Genomic DNA, 12,138 nt, shown 5'->3' on the forward strand with positions numbered 1-12,138 from the left:
AACATAAAAACATCAATACAAACTAAAAATCCAATAATAACGGATAAAAATATTAAGGGAAAAAGAACAATGAAGAATGCTAGACTATTATATTCTTAATATGAATTAAGTTCTATCTGTCATTCGAGGCTTCCTTCTTTCCTTGGGGCCCCATTTTACTCCAATCCAATAAACAGTATTTATCTCTAATTTCGAAAATGACCAACTTATACAAAAAAAAAAAATATGACTTGAAAGTCTTAAACCAATTTACTTAGATCTCAAGAATTTCAACATCAAAATAATAACAATTTTAACATTATCATATAACCATCATTAACAAATTGGACCCATTGTATAACGAGATAGGGGAAATTTCAACAAATATTTCAGAGAATATAATGAATCAAAACAGTTCCTCTAGCACTAAAAATGAATTCCATTCGCTTTGACGGACAAACCAGAATCAGACTTTTTCCCTCGAGAATAAACTTTAAAACTTTTTCCCATCTGATAGAAGTGCAATTGATCTACTAAAAAGATATATCAACAGTATCTTAATATCGTAACTTGATTTAATAATGAAAACAATGCAATAGGTAAATACATACATATAAACAGAAATAAGATTTCAAAAATGATCTATGGTTTAGATTTAAATGGAAAACCAATTAGAGCATTTGAAATATGCTTGAGAGAATGTAATCCGATCTTCTACTGTACTAGCAAGTAATATTTAGACACAAAATGCAAGAAAAACAACACATTACCGACTATGCCTCTTTTAAGCAAACCGGCGATGAAAAAATTTGCTAGATTTTTCTCTCAAAATTTGACAAAACCTAAATTTTTGCTCTGTCTTGTGAAGCTTTGATGAGATGAACAAGGCCGTTTTATAAAGCAATTTAATTAATTACCCATTTAAGGTAATCTAGGTGGATTCCCCAAGATATGAATACATAATGACCAAATAAAGGTTCTCGCTGCATGGAGAGTTGGAATTGACATATGTACGCAGTGGAAAATAAATGCTCTATGACAATGACGCTCTTATTACATGAATAAGGACAAAAAAAAAAAGGTTCCCTTTAAACTTAATTCAACTTTAAAAGCGATAAGACAGGAACCATGAAAAGGAAAAAAAGTAATAAGAATGTTTTAATTTCAAGCATATTTGTTTGTTCAAACAGTTCATGATTTGTCAAGATTTTAAAAAATGTTTGAATTTATATTGTGAAAACTCTAGACAAATATTGTTGTTACTCAACCAATTAAAGCAATTATCCATTTTCCCTTAGATAAGTAAAATATATTGCAAGCGCCATATAAAAAAATGACAAAGGCCCATATTTGCAGGAGTATATAAAATTAACTTAAAGTGCAATTCAAATAATAAGTGTATTTCTTGATAAAAAGTGCAGCTGACAAGGTACAACTCATAGGTGACAACAGTATGTACGTGTAACGCATCACACATTTTACACATTAAATTTATATTGGCGAATGGAGCATGAAATATTTACATAGCCATCTTATTAGATTTCTTGCTAAGTACTGTAGTTATAAAACTAACTTGTCATCACATGTAACTTTAATATGATTGTCGAATTATTTGGGGTTTTGATATGCTTGCCACACTCATCTTGTGGCCTTGATCTTTGAATGAAACCATATCTTAAGTTCAGCTTTTCTAAACCAAACAGATATTAGAGGTTTTGGTCTACTAATAGAACTACAATTGCAATGACCTACTATGAATTGAGCAACAAGTATGATAAGGAATTTTCTCATTACCAATCTAAGCCACCAAAGGTATACGTGTTTTTTTATTAGGAAAAAGGAAAAAAAGAAGTAACAATGATAGCTCTAACCTAGTGTATATTCAACAATAAGGCAGCTCTGATTGTGAGAAGTTGTTCTGGCTTTATTGCTCATTGTAATGCAGTTGAAAGTAAAGGTTTATTGAACAAGTTGAAAAGAGGATCCCAATAGCCTAACCCCGCAAACAAAAGTCCTTAACTCCATCCTGTCTTTAGCTTTGGAGCACTGTGAAGTGTAAGATGATCAGGTAAAGCATTTTAGCATTGGGAAAATGCAAGTGTTTATCAAAAGAAAGCCTAGTGAGAGTGTTAAGACTCGAACCATGAATGGGTATCCAAAGAAGAATTCAAAAGTCCACATTGTTTGAAATTGGATTGCAATTTTGATGGCCTGGTGCTTTAAATGAAAACTTAGCCAACAATGAGTAAGAAAAAGGTCATTGATTGTAATTACAAACATGAAAGCAGGATGGGGTCTTACTGAATAAATTATTAAAATCTAGTCTCCCATTTTGCAAAGAATTCAGAAAAGTGATGGTTGAGTTGTTGAAGCCATTAGCAACTCCGTCTCCCTCTGCTTGTCTTGCATAGCACACACCATTAATGCATATGTAATAAGCAAGTATCTACATTATTTATTGGAAATTTCATTTAACAAGGGATTTAATTAGAGACAAGACAAGAGTAGAGTAGACCATTAATGCAAATGAAAAATCCTCTCTCAGCTGGTTTCTGTTTCTATTCCGATTGAGAGAAGTGAGATAAAATGGGAAAATGAGTCATTGAAGCTAAGAACAACAAGGAAACAAAAAGGCTACATAGTAAACATAAAAGCTTATAATTGAAGACATTTAAAGTAGAGAATAATGCAATGTTCTTGAAGCAAGATGAGGGTAAGAGTTCTCATTTCATTTATTGAAAATTAAGAAATAATTGAAATTTATTTATTTATTGAATATAAACATGAAAACTTGGTATAAACAACATCAAGGATGAGCACTTAAAACAAAGAGTAGCCAACCAACAGCCTCCGATTCACATCAAGTCATGCTGTTTTGTTTGCCTTTGGTCGTCAAACCCCATTTTAATCCAAATTCTAAATAAATAAATTTTTATTTTTATGTATATTATTAATAAAATTAAAATAAATTTTTATTACAAAAAAGTATAAATTATATCTAAAATAATTAATTAAATAAATATTTTTAATCTTATTTAATCAAATTCAGGTCATGTAAGATATTCAATTGTTAATTAGATTAGATTAAAAGGTATTCCTTATTTATGCATTCTTATTCATGATAGGTTTTTTGCTCTTGATTAGCCAATTAGCTAACAAAAGTTTGTCAATTATCTTTTACTGTTTTCCTATTCTATGTAGTTTTATGGTGCTTTTCATTGTTTGATTTCAGTGATCATGTTCATTTTTTTTCTGGCTATGAATGTTGTGTTATAATAACTTGATGTGTTGTTTCTGTTTGAATGGAATGTCATTATAGACATATGAGCATTTGATTCATTAATTGATACATAATTTCTCTGTTTAAAGAATATGATTCCAATTTCCTTCTTTCAATTTAAAAGAAAAAAGTACCGTTGTACGATATTTGAGAAAGAAATCATCTGATAATGTCTAATTCTATAATCTACTATCTTAATTCCACTTTGCTAGGATGCTGTTGGCCAAAAAGTAAATGCATTTAACCTTCACTTGATCATATGTCGTCCTTAAGCATAAAGCTTGATAAAATCCAAACAAAAATGAAATAAGAAAAGAATGGATTGTCTGAGGATTAACACGGCATAAATGTAACACTTTGACATGTTTTGTTAATAACTGAACAAGGTTCTTAGGTGAGTTAAGAATTAGACATCAATCGAACCCAAGCTCAAACTTGCATGCAATTAGAAGCAATTTATAGAAGCTTTCGCGCAATTAACAGATTCAGATTAAACAACTATACCAAACAGGAAATGGAAAAAAAAAAAACAAACTAAGAACAAGAGAAACTACATTCATGTCTTGTAACTTAGGAAGTTAGATATTTTTAATTAAAATATGCATACCATTTTCAGGCTTTACAATCATTCTATAAACAGGAGAATGCCAATGCTTTGGCGATAAAGAGAAAGTGAATTTGGAGATTATATGGCAAAAGATAATTTTTAGCTGAACCATTGCTAGGTTGTTGCCCTAGCACAAGCGAAAACCCAATCCAAATGGGATATAGGTTTGAGGGAACTTGCAAGCTTTAGAGACGCCATCACTGAACCTCTCTGGCTTGAATTCATTTGCATCTGAACCCCAAATCTCAAGGTCTCGATGCAGAGTTGGTATCAGAGTCCATAGGAGATATTAAATCTCCTCTAATGCCTCTTTTGACACAAATGCTACTGGTGGATATAAATGCAAAGTTTCTTGAATCACCATGGTTACCTGCAGCAAACACCCTTTGTTTGTTAGGTACTATTTTGGTAGAAATAATTAACAATACTAATAGATAGTTTTAAAATTGAGGTGTGGGCATTGTATTTACAATTTTCATGTGGGAGACCGAGTCTGCATCTGGCAATTTTTCTCCGCAAACTTGAGCCACTTTTGTTAGGATATGAGATTGCCACTCAAGATGCAGAGCGAGTAATATGAGGCACCAAGAGGAAACAACAGCAGTAGACTTATGGCCAGTAAAGTACATGTTATTGCAATTGTCAACTGTGAAGCACTTAGATGAATCTTTACCAAGACTTTGATCATTCAATGGCCTTTCTAGTATCAGGTGCAATAGATCATTTTCTAATGAAAATGCCTTTATGCATTTTCTTTCACGTTCCTTCACTATTTCCCAGTTTAATGACTCTATCTCCTTCTCCGAATTAGTGATCACATTTTGCTTCTTCATTGGCTGAAATCTACATTTGTTTTAGAGAAGGAATGATTAATGAGGTCGTAAATGAGTGGCACACAAGATTTATAGATTGTAATAGTAATTTAGAGACAACAAGTTGACTATAAATTGTTGAACTTTCCATCGATTGTTCTCCTAGGTATAAATAAAATTCATATGTTGCAGAAGAATTAATCTTGTAAGGACGATAAGGAATCAAGGTAAATCATAAATTCTATACTTTTAGTGTCAGGTGCCCCTTCCTCTACTTTCTTCAGAAACAAGGCACGAAAATGAAGACTAGTATATATGAAGTGGTAAGACATGCTAAAGTTTAGATGAGACCTCAGAGTCAATAGGTAACTATTACTCACGCCATTAATTCCAAGCATTAAGGCTTTCTTTATTGAGTGAAGGTAATGAAAACGTGGAAGGAATCGAAGATATGACTCTAACATATGCAAATGTAATTGACAAATGATTTATTTCAAACACATTAAATGGCAAGTGAAAAGAGTAAGTACCCATATCCAAGAACTCTGAAAAGCAAGCTTTCCTTAGAAATGGCTATTTGAAGTTTCCTTAGCTTGGAAAAGATATCCTTGCCTTTAAAATAAGAGCTCTCAAAACAAGCTTTAGCAATGACTTCTACTATGAAACCCCTTAAATCCTCGCATACTTTAAGTTTCCTCTTACAAGAGATTGTATCGACTCCACCATTAGCCCCACCATCACCTACTTTATCAGTTCAGCTCCCAAACAGAGTTTCCATCAGAAACCAACATCAAGATGCCCAAGATTTATGAAAATGCATTGGTTCATATTATAGTGATTTGACATACTACCTTGACCTTGTCCATGAAGAACTCAAGTGCAATGATTTTAATAGCAAATACAATTCTCTTAATAATTATTAGCACACATAGTGGAAAGAAACAAGATGTTTAATCCCTTATGTTTCTTAGTTAAAGCTATCAAAGCTTGACTCATCCATGAGATAACTACAAACCTCTGCAATAGGCCAACTAGTAGTTCAAGCTTGCTTTTTTCTGGTATTGCAGCTTCAGATGGCACCATAGCTGCTTAATTTACCATGAGCAATAAACAAATTAACTATTGAATATGTCATCATGATTACATATGAGAAATGATAAAACTGTGCTTTTTGTTTTAAATTGAAGCATGAGCTAACCAGCATTCACAAGTTGATCTTCAACATTCCAAGTATTAGCCTCCAGGTGAATCCAATAAGCTTTAACACAATATGAAACTATAGAAAAATGGATTAACTATTGCCATCTCAAACAAACACACAACTAAATAGTTTCATTAATTTAGTGTTATATATTGTGGACAAGAAAACCTCAAGCTTCTGCTTTTGCTTGACTTTTAACATGCTCATTTTATGGAAAAATCAACCATTGTTGATACTCAAGTTAGAGGAAATATATCATGCTCCTAGAGACATTCTCTTATTTAAACCCCTGAGGTTAAGTAGCTATATAATCACATATTAAAGATATTTAGTAAGAGAAAGATTTTCTCTTTTAACTATGCAATTAAACACAAAAAAAATCAAGAGAAAGATTTTATTAAAGGAGATATTGCTAAGTATTTTTTCAAAAATAGCAAAATATATTAGTTTCATCAAAATTCAATATTTGTTGAAAGTATAGTATTTTTTTAAATAACAAGCAACCTAGTTAATTTTTTTCAAGTTTTTGTTATCAAGATCTCAACTTAAAATTTCACATTATATTCAATATATTGTCTAGAATCCAAGCAATTAGCATTAAATGACACACCAATCTATATAAAAGATCACTGGCATTGTAACTATGGAAGAATAAGCCTATTGATAGGATCATTTCTTGGAACTTATGTTAAAATCTTAAATATGTCCTTTTACGATAGTAGCAATTAGCATCAATTGACAACCAAGTAATATGAGACAATAGTGGCATCTATAATACCAAAGAATAAGGCTATGATCTATTTACTTCTTGGAGCTTACAGAAATGACTAGCATGGCAAGTTCAAAGATATTGGTTTTGGTAGACTTATCCAAATTGTCATATCCATTAGGGAGAGCCCAATTACTCTGAAAACTTTCTTAATGATACTCACATTCAACCATGTGTCATTAAGAACAGATGGCCTACATATGTTGGTAAATACTTTTTTTAAATCGTCAATAAGACACTAGTAATATGTTTATTACCCTTTTTGTTAGTAAAGAAACATTTATACAACTAACCTCTCGACTCCACAAATTCTCCCTTCGTGTACCAAATCAATGACTTGCACACTGACCTTACATCCTCTCACTCTCCATTACTTTCCTTTGTTATATTATACACCTTCACCTCCAAGAAACTTTGTTGCCACATTTTTCTTATAATTACTTCGCATCACATGCTTAGCATGTCTTGCACTATTTTAATTATTACATTCCCCATCATACCATATGATTGGAATGCATTCAACACTTTTTTCTCCTTGTTAGTCCTCTCTAGCTCCATATTTTTAGTTGCATAACTATCTCATCTAACTTACTGTAACATCCCACCCCTGGGATGTTAACCTAATGAAAAATTAGTTTGCTAATTAAGGTGAATTATGGGTGTTGGTATGTAAGAAAATATGTGGAATTGAAGGTGGTGACATGGGAAGTAAAACAATATCTTAATAATAAATAATAATACAAATAATATTAATTTTATGTTAAGTCACAAAAGACGACGTAATGTCGAAAGACAATTTTGAGGAGTTGGGCATGGTCAAAGTGGGGGAGACTAAAAAGAATTTTAAGGAACGGAGCATTGTTGGGAGTCCACATGTTGCTATTAAATAAGGTATAAAAGTAAATATATATTTAAATATTATTGATATAATTTTGTGGAATGCAAATTTGATACTTTATTTGTGTATGAGTTAAGAAAGAATAATATAAGGAAATTTAAGTTAAAGAAGTTGTTAAATGATTTAATTGCAAGGAAGTAGCAAGTAGATAGATGAAGATTAGTTGAAGTAGGAGAGCCTTTGTACAAATAAACCATTTGCAAGGTTAAATAAATATATTAAAGAGAAAACTTGAAATTTTACAGGTGCAATTGGACTAAAGCATGAAACCATGGGTTAATACCCATCAAAAACTTATTTAAACCAACAAATATGGGTTAGTGGGGGACATATGGGTCCCTTACCATGTGATGGGATTTAAAATGCAAACAAATCTGCAGAATGGAGGCATAAAAATTGACTAATACACAAAGCTTAAGACTTGGGTTATTCTGCCTGCCTTGAAGGTGGATTGCATGGCTTTCCTTTCATTTTTCTGCTAACTCAGGAGCCCCCACATCAATTTCTTCATGGCTTTTGCCATTAATATTTTTCGAGAAAAACCTAAGAATAGTTCTCTAAAGCTAATGTCAAAAGAAGATTAAAGATGGAGGTAGGAAGGACTAAGAGGACCCTTGACATTTTTGAAACCCAAGGCCTCCATTGAATGGGAGCAAGTGAAGAACATTAAAGCTAGGCAAGCCCCAAGCCGTAGCTGCCACTATATTTTGAAGAAATTCAATCTTTCCATGTTCAAGCTTGAAGCTGAAATTTTAGTAAATTTTGGAGTTTTGTTGGAGCAGTTCATAAATTGTTCTTTGAACGAGATTAATCCATATCAAGGTAAGGCAATTAGGATTTTATTTCTTAACTTGATTACTTAGTTACTTATGGGTTGAAGATGATGATTGTGTGGCTGAACTTACAATTTTAATATACATGCATAATGCTGTTAAGGTGTCGCAAGGAAGTGTAGAAATGTTGCTGGAAATTTGTCAAACTAAGGCATAGAATTGAACAATTATTGAGTTGATATATATATATATATAAATTGAAGTTTGATTAGTAGTTTACTGTTGGACAGAATGTACAAGTTGAGTAACATTAGAAATGTGCCAAGCTAATGTGTAATGTGAACATTTCTAGGGATTGTTGAAATGATGTTTTTATTGCTAAACAAGGTTTCTGAATGAATGGTAATTAGCATAAGCCAAGGCTAAGGATTCCTTAAAGGTTTGGATGCTAGTATTTTGAAAGTGCAACCGTCCTTGGTCGAATCAAGCTTCAGTTAAGGAAGATTGCTTAGTGATATTGGTGAGAAATCCCACCATTTAAGGTGAGTGGGCACTAAATTTCAAAACTATATTCCTATAAATATTACATATGTTACATTTGATAGTTGACAAAATTGTCAAAAGCATGAGTTGGTAGAACACCCTAGGTTGTTTGTGATTGTGACAAGGATTTTAAATTCGTTTTTCTCTAAATTATATATAGGTATATATCTACCTGCTTTAAAATACGAGGAAACAAACCTTTGACTAGCTTTTCACTTCAAAATTATGCCTTGCAAGCTTGTGTAATGTTTAGGCCAATGACATTACTTGAATCATGGGATTTGATGATAAACGATTGATTTCATTTAGCATGCTAATTTGAAGGATATGACATGCCTTGAGATAAATTATGCATAACATTCGATTTATGATTAAATTGATTTTGATCTATCATGTTTTGCAAATGCATTAAATTGTGATGATTTTCATTTTAACATGATTGAGATACTCGGGGGTAGGACCTGTTACCACACCAGGTTAAGTGTGGTCTTTATGCACAAAATAGTGATTGTTGATTATCGATACTTGATTGTAAAGGGGGACTTGAAGCCTCGATTCATATTGGGTGGCATGGGTAATTCCCACAAGTAGGTAAGAGGAGACTTGAAACCCCCATTTATATATGGTGACGTGGGCAGTTCCCACGAGTAGGTGATTATGTTTGAGAGAGTAAGCCTAAGGGCTATATTAAACCTATTCGAGGATGATGCTCACTTGTTGATTTTTATTAAACATAGCATGGCATTAACGCTTGAAATTTATTTTCAAATGGCAGGTGAAATTTACGTATTCATTGGTGACTAGTTATTCCGCATGTTATGTTTGAGATTTTTCATTTTATACTTGCCATTGGATTTACTGTTGAAAGGATATTAAAGTTGAAAGTTTTTTCCCGCATGCTAAATATAACCATTTTCATATGTATTTACTTATGATTTATTATTCTTAAGACTTGCAAGGTATAAAAATCTCTTAGTTTAATGGAGTATGTTTTTGACGCTTATTCTTGAATTTATAAATATTCCATCCTTATGTTTGTTTCCCCTTCCCGCCTGCTCACAGAGTCGATGATCATTAAGTCTGTGAGACTCACCCACGTTATTTAATGTGCATATAAATAGATAGTTGGGAACATTGTTGGCGAGAAATCCTTTTGCAACTATGTGGGTAATGGCATCTCCTAGCTTTCTTCGCGTCGCTCCGCTATCTAGTCGTCGAGTCGTTTTAAAATTGCTATAAATAATGTGTTTAGAACTATTTTGAGATTAAGATCTTTAAATATTGTAAATTAAAAATGTGAAGTTATTTCATTGAAACACTTTGAACTATTACTTGGTTATTATTATTTCGATGTGAATTATGGACGAGACAGTGATATTGATGATTGACAAATATAATTGGAGCAACAATAAAAATGTGAGGAAAATAAATATATGCGAAATAAAATGCTTAAAAGGCTAGTTGGGTTGCGTAGGCTTGTTTATATGACCTGTGCATCGGTAAAGACCGTGTGAGTGGGCCATTACACTTACATAAAAGAATATTTATTTCTCAAATTTTTAAAGCAAAATTGGCATGAATCTTTTACAAGATTAGTTCTATCTTCGAGAGAATAAACAAATGCGTATAACTACAAGGTAAAACAATTGAAATGGATAAGTCGTAGAAGGTACCTTTTGAACTTTATATTCAACTGAATTAACAATAAGATCTTGGATAGTTCTAACCTTAACCTTTTTCCTTCTGCGCTTGTGTTTCACAATGTCTTCTCCTTTATCCAATTCCTCCCCATCTATCACTTTAGATATCCCATTGCCCTTATTTTGGCTCGTTGTTTGTTGTACTTTTCATGCATCCAGTTCAACTCTCCTTGGAGTCCTTCTATATTCCCCACTAAACATAATGTATATTTTATTGTAAGTTCTCTCAATAAGTATCACAAGATGTAATTTTGTACTTTTATATAGGTACAAAAATGCAACAGGTTTTTCCTTTTCCTTTTTTTTCTGTCTGCCTGTTTTAAAAGTCAAATCATAAATTTCAGGGATAAGAAATGAAGTCATCAAGTCAACAGCACTAAATAGTGTAAAATGCCATGTCAAATGTCAAATTAAACAACAAAAAATAGCATAATTAGTTTCAATTGTAGTTTAGGACAGGCAACATTTCATGTGCATTTTATTGGGAAAATGTTATGTACAGACTAGGTTGTGATGTCTATACAAGAGTTTTTCTCTAGATAAAAAAAGTAACATGCTAACACATCAAAAAAGACGTTAGCTATATGATACTTCAACAACAGTTTTTGTTTTTTCACTCCAAACAAAACATGCAAGAGTAAATAATGATGAAGGTAATGGTAATAATGCCAACACAGTGTTACAAATTTATGAACATAAAAACATCAATACAAACTGAAAATCCAATAATAACGAATAAGAGTATTAGGGGAAAAAGAACAATAAAGAATGCTAGACTATTATATTCTTAATATGAATTAGGTTCTATCTGTCATTCGAGGCTTCCTTCTTTTCTTGGGGCCTCATTCTACTCCCATCCAATAAACAGTATTTATCTCTGATTCCGAAAATGACCAACATATACAGAAAAAAATATGACTTGAAAGTCTTAAACCAATTTACTTAAATCTCAAGAATTTTGACATCAAAATAATAGCAATTTTAACATTATCATATAACAATTATCAACAAATTGGACACACTGTATAATGAAATAGTGGAAAGTTAAACAAATATTTCAGAGAATATAATGAATCAAAACAGTTCCTTTAGCATTAAAAACGAATTCCATTCACTTTGACGGACAAACCAGAATTAGACTTTTTCCCTCGAGGATAAACTTTAAAACTTTTTCCCATCTAATATAAGTGCAATTGATCTTACTAAAGAGATATATCAACAATATCTTAATATCGTAGCTTGATTTAATAATGAAAACAATGCAATAAGTAAATAAATGCATATAAACAGAAATAAGATTTCAAAAATGATATATGGTTTAGATTTAAATGAAAAACCAATTAGAGCATTTGAGATATGCTTGAGAGAATGTACTCCGATCTTCTATTGTACTAACAAGTAATATTGAGACACAAAATGCAAGAAATATAGCACATTACTGACTATGCTCCTTTTAAGCAAACTGGCAATGAAAGAATTTGGGAGATTTTTCTCTCAAAATTTGACAAAACCTAAATTTTTGCTCTGTCTTGTGAAGCTTTGATGAGATGAACAAGGCCGTTTTATAAAGCAATTT

The 12,138-nt window shown here is 31.9% G+C and overlaps 1 pseudogene; it reads right to left on the reverse strand.

Moving 5' to 3' along the window:
• Nucleotides 1-3,837: 3,837 nt before the first annotated feature.
• On the reverse strand, nt 3,838-5,761 carry LOC18587535 (cytochrome P450 714A1-like; annotated as a pseudogene).
• Nucleotides 5,762-12,138: the final 6,377 nt, after the last annotated feature.

This window comes from Theobroma cacao, chromosome 10, assembly GCF_053813885.1.
Source record: "Theobroma cacao isolate CCN51 chromosome 10, ASM5381388v1, whole genome shotgun sequence".
Classification (NCBI taxonomy): domain Eukaryota; kingdom Viridiplantae; phylum Streptophyta; class Magnoliopsida; order Malvales; family Malvaceae; genus Theobroma; species Theobroma cacao.